The 4,942-nt window shown below is 38.9% G+C and overlaps 1 long non-coding RNA gene across 1 annotated transcript; it reads right to left on the bottom strand.

Annotated features, from left to right (window-relative positions):
- Nucleotides 1-3,066: 3,066 nt before the first annotated feature.
- On the bottom strand, nt 3,067-4,685 carry LOC148315589 (uncharacterized). The gene is made up of 3 exons (XR_015840782.1): nt 4,555-4,685; nt 3,775-3,894; nt 3,067-3,167 (listed from the first exon to the last, which is right to left on the bottom strand). It is a non-coding gene; the product is annotated as an uncharacterized LOC148315589 (long non-coding RNA).
- Nucleotides 4,686-4,942: the final 257 nt, after the last annotated feature.

Below are 4,942 nucleotides of genomic sequence, written 5' to 3'. Positions count from 1 at the left end.
TTATGTCCAGATATATTAGAAAACTTGTCCAACCAGCACAGGTCTATCTAACTGTAATTTTAACATCTCAAGACACGACAGGATGACCACATGATACGCATACCTCCTTTTCAGAGTCTGTCAAACCTTGAGAAGGCTGCTTCGATGTTCTGGTGGCATCAACCTCAGCCGATTCAGTCATTGTCGGTTGTCCTCCATCCTAATGAACAAGTTGAATATTAATTTAATGAATTAAAAAAAAGAAAATGGATCAGAATTTTACACATTTTAACGAACAAGTTCACGAATGAAACAAAACCAATTACTTTAGCGCATGACAATTAATCTTCAGTAGAGATATGTTGTGACTGATATTTCAGTCACAGGTTGTCTTTTGAACGCCACCAGGGCCGCAATGGAGCACAGGACAGCCAAAAGTCTTCTTGTCGGACAGCTGTAGTGGCTGGTAGGTTCTAAGATTATAACATAGTAAAGGCACATACAACTCCTAACTGTATTTCATATGATAATGAAGGAAAAGATGATTAGCTATGATTTATGTCAACAATAAAAATGGCTCTACGGGGTCCCCACGAACGCAAACCTGACAGTTGGGTGTCAGATGGCCAACATACCTGACTCGCAATTCAACTCAACTGGACCCCACAACACAAGAAAAAGCTGAGTGAGCCTCAAACCAGACATACACATTCACTGACAAATATCCTGTGACACCAGATATATTAGAAGTCTTGTCTAATCAGCACACGTCTATCTAACTGCAATTTTAACATCTCGAGACACGACAGGATGAGCACACGATACGCATACCTCCATTTCTGAGTCTGTAAAGCCTGGAGGAGGCTGCTTCGATGTTTTAGTAGCATCATAAATTTATTGAATTAATTATATTTGAGGTTGGATTAGATTTTTACACATTTTAAGCCTTAGCCACCCAAAACAAAACATAAGCTCATGAATGAAATAAAACTAATTAATTTCGCCCATGCCAATTAATCTTCTGTAGACACGTGTTGTGACCAGTGTTGTTTTTGGCAGGCATTTTAGATTTTGTCCAAGTCATTTGGACAAAGTGCTGATTTGTTTACATCACATTTAGTCATCCCAATTCGTTATAGTTTTAGTCCAGTTTTAGTCAACGAAAACTAAAAAAAGGGTTTTAGTCCAGTTTTAATCGACGGAAACGCAAAAAAAGTTTTACCCTAGTTTTCGTCAATTTATTCACAAAGGTTTTAGTCCAAGCGGCACGGTGGCCCAACTGGTTAGCATGATGGCCTCACAATATTGAGGTCGTAGGTACGATTCTGGCTCCGGCCTTCCTGCGTGGGTTTCCTCTGGGTAATCCGGTTTCCTCCCATATTCTTAAAACATGCATGGCAAGTTGCTTGGACACTCTAATTGCCCCGAGGCATGAGTGTGAGCGTGGATGGTTGTTCGTCTATGCATGTCCTGCGATTGGCTGGACACCAATTCAGGGTGTACCTCGCCTACTGCCGAAGACAGCTGGGATAGGCTCCAACACCCCCCGCGACCCTAGTGAGGAGAAGCGGTACAGATAACGGATGGATGGATGGATGGATGGGTTTAAGTCCATTTGAGTTAAAACAAGGCATTCAAGGTTTCCACCCAATAACAAAGACTTTTGGATGGACTACTAAGGATTCTTCATTACAAACAGAAAAAAGTGGCAACAGTGGAATCAATACTCACTGCTCCAAAATAAGCAGAGAAGCAAAACATTTTGTTGGGCAACTGTTGTGGCTTTATTTCACTAAAAGCAACATAAAATAATTTATGAACCACATGCTAACAATTTTGTCTAGTCAACGAAAAAAATTCATGTACATCACGTCATGTTTTCGTCATAAAAGAACCTCGTATAGCTTGTCATCGTCATTAAAAAAGGGGCGTTAACGAAGTATTTTCGTCATAGTCATCAGTGACGAAAACAACACTGGTTGTGACTGATATTTCAGTCCCAGGTTGTCTCCTGAACACCACCAATTGGGCAAGGGCGCGCAGGAAAGCCTGGGGTCTTCTATTTTTACAGTATAGAAAGGCTAAATATCAAATTGAAACAGTGTTTTATATCATGAATATACAGGGTTGGTGCTGGTTCTGGTAGGGAAACCACAACATAAAGATGTCCTTAATTAGTCCCACAATGGGGATATTTGCAATATGGCATATGATGGCCTAACAGGGCCACCGCCCAGAAAGGAGTAACGCAGAACTTTGTAATACTGTCACTCCCTGACCAGTTCGTTGTTCCTGCAGAGCCAAACTTTGACTCAGACCCACAAATTTGAATTACAGATAGTGGACAATGGAGAACTCCCCCAGTCAGTCATCATGTTCAACTTCCATAGAAACTTCACATACATTTATTAGATTGCCAAACTAATTGGAAACTACATCACCAGAACACCACAAGTGGGCTCTGTTATTGTACTTAAAGATGCATCTTACAAACCTGTGTTCTCCAAGGCCAGCTGGTCCATAGTCTTAAGTTATTTCTTCGCCAACATCAATGTCTCGGAGCGCAAACAGACAGAGGTGTGGTCTGTCCTCTGTTGTCATCTTCTTCATTTTACAGTTGGGGTGCATGTGGTCATCATTAACCAGTCTTCCCAGACTGCCATCTTCTTGAGCTGCATCAACACTTAAAATAGATTAAAAAAAAAAAAACAATTATTCAATCAATGTCAGAAATTAATCTTTGAGACAATCTTGTGTACACAAAACATAAAAATAGGAAATCCACAATTTTTAAATCTAAATCAAATCATACAAGAAATTTCTATTGGAATCAGACCCTATTAACAGCTTGTCTTTGAGACTTCATGATCTATATTTTCATTTGTACAGATTCAACGCATGAATAAAAGTAATTATACATTTTTGCTTAGAGAATGATTTTTCCCCTAACACTTATGGGATGAGTATGTGTTTATTTTTTTAAATAAAAACAAAAATAAGATAACATCTCAATCTTTGCCTCACCTCCAAGTTTTTTCTTGCCGGCGGAAGTCAAACAAAAAGACAGTGCCTCTTCCATCCATCTTCCTGCGTTGAGATTCATCAGAATCTATCAATTTTCCTCTGTACTCCATAATAAAGAATAAAGTCGTCTTTCCTGAAAGGGGCCTTGGTAAATACTCCTCGACCTAGTTAACAGGGAAATCAAGTTAGCTTCGTCATATTTTTAAGCACACAAATAAGGAGTCATCATATTCATTTGGGCCACTATACTAATGTAGGGTGGTTTGAAACATTGCTTCTTGTGAGGGATAGAGCAGAGCCCTTCTTTATGATTTTAAAGGAACAGACCAGCCAAAATTCATTTTCCAGCATTGCATTAGCCAGTATGTATTAGGACTGAAAGTACAAATGTCAATTGCACCTGGTTACGTAAAAAAAAAACTTTAAGATTATTTAGTTTCAAAACAATGACATACACTGTACACAGTCATATTGGATCGCGTCACGTGATCTCTGTGACGTATTACGTGCTTTACACTAGACTATCAATATCGGACTTGTTCACCGGTCTATTGTGGTATAAAAATGCCGGAGGGCGTCATCAAGTACAGCCTTAATTTAGATAGAACTCCTACCATCAGGTTTCACACTCACTGAAATAACTTGAAACTGACAAAAGTGGCAAAAGAAAAGGTCAAGACACTCTTAATGTAAAATAACCACTTAAAAAACGATGTCAGCTTGGTTATCAGAAAACAATAATATATCTTAGCAAAAGCGTTAACATCATACCTTTAAATTAGTTTATATACTTCGCTTCTAACTCTGCAGTCTTGTCCAGACCCTTGACTGCATGTTCAATAGTATCCTGCTTTGGGGACTTCCTGCATCTCAGGGAAGGCATTGTTTATTCTATAAAGAAAAAAGACAGTATTGTGTTGAGAATTATTAATACTATGGGCTAAATGGAGTTTTAACAATATCAGTGTAAGAAAAATAAATTATAAATTAAAAAAATATCAATTCCTCCATCCCAATTAACGATTTCAACCATAATAGTTTATATTGAAGTTTAAACAACAGACACAGACAGATTTATGCAGTGTGACTACAAAAATCTTACCAAAATTGCATTCACAGTAACCTTTGCTTTAAGAATCATGTAATTAACCAGTGAACATCGTGTCTTACACAAAAATTAATGACAGAAATTATCATGGTACTTGCATTCTGTGGTTCTATAACAAAAGTGCAAGCTGTTAGCTCCGCAAAGCTAACGCAACAAGCTAGCGTCCCTCGTGCTCACATTCAATGCAAACCTGACCACCGGATGACAATACGCGTCGGTTTAGTTCTTTAAATGAGTAAAAGCACCATGACGTTTTATAATTATTCAATGCTTAACTGGAGCTCGTCAATTATGTCGATGTAGGAGCACATGTTTGCTAGGCCAGTGTTGTAGGCCCACATCCATGGTGCTACTTTGTATAGTGTTTTCCACACAACTATCTCTAACTATGAACAAATGCACTCGACGCATGTTTTGAAAAAAACCCAACGAAAAACACTTACCTCTCCATTTCAACAGCAGTTCGAACTTCGAAGTGGTGATATTCTCCAGCGTTAAGCACCTGCTCGAACTGCGAATAGGTCAAATTCAACAGCGTCTTTTTTCTGTCTTAATAAGGACGCGATGAGAGGAGGAGCGCTTGCCTTTTCGTCAGCACGCCCCGCGCGGGTGGTGCTGCTTTATCACTCTCTATCTGTGCCCGCCCGCCGGCACGTCGATAGAAAAATAATATTCCTTCAAACATTACTTTCATCTTCTTAACGTTTTGTAGTGAATTTAACAGGTTCACCACTTTTTTCAAATACACCAATGGAAAACAGGTCTTAATTGAGGAAACATACAAAGAGCGTCTCACAAACACCTTATGATGAGCAATGTAATTTGATCACG

Source organism: Idiotropiscis lumnitzeri, unplaced genomic scaffold (genome assembly GCF_059441095.1).
Source record: "Idiotropiscis lumnitzeri isolate Australia: NSW breed Sydney's pygmy pipehorse unplaced genomic scaffold, RoL_Ilum_1.0 HiC_scaffold_88, whole genome shotgun sequence".
Classification (NCBI taxonomy): Eukaryota; Metazoa; Chordata; class Actinopteri; order Syngnathiformes; family Syngnathidae; genus Idiotropiscis; species Idiotropiscis lumnitzeri.
Note: the sequence above shows the minus strand (reverse complement) of the source record. Positions and strands in the feature narration are given on the sequence as shown.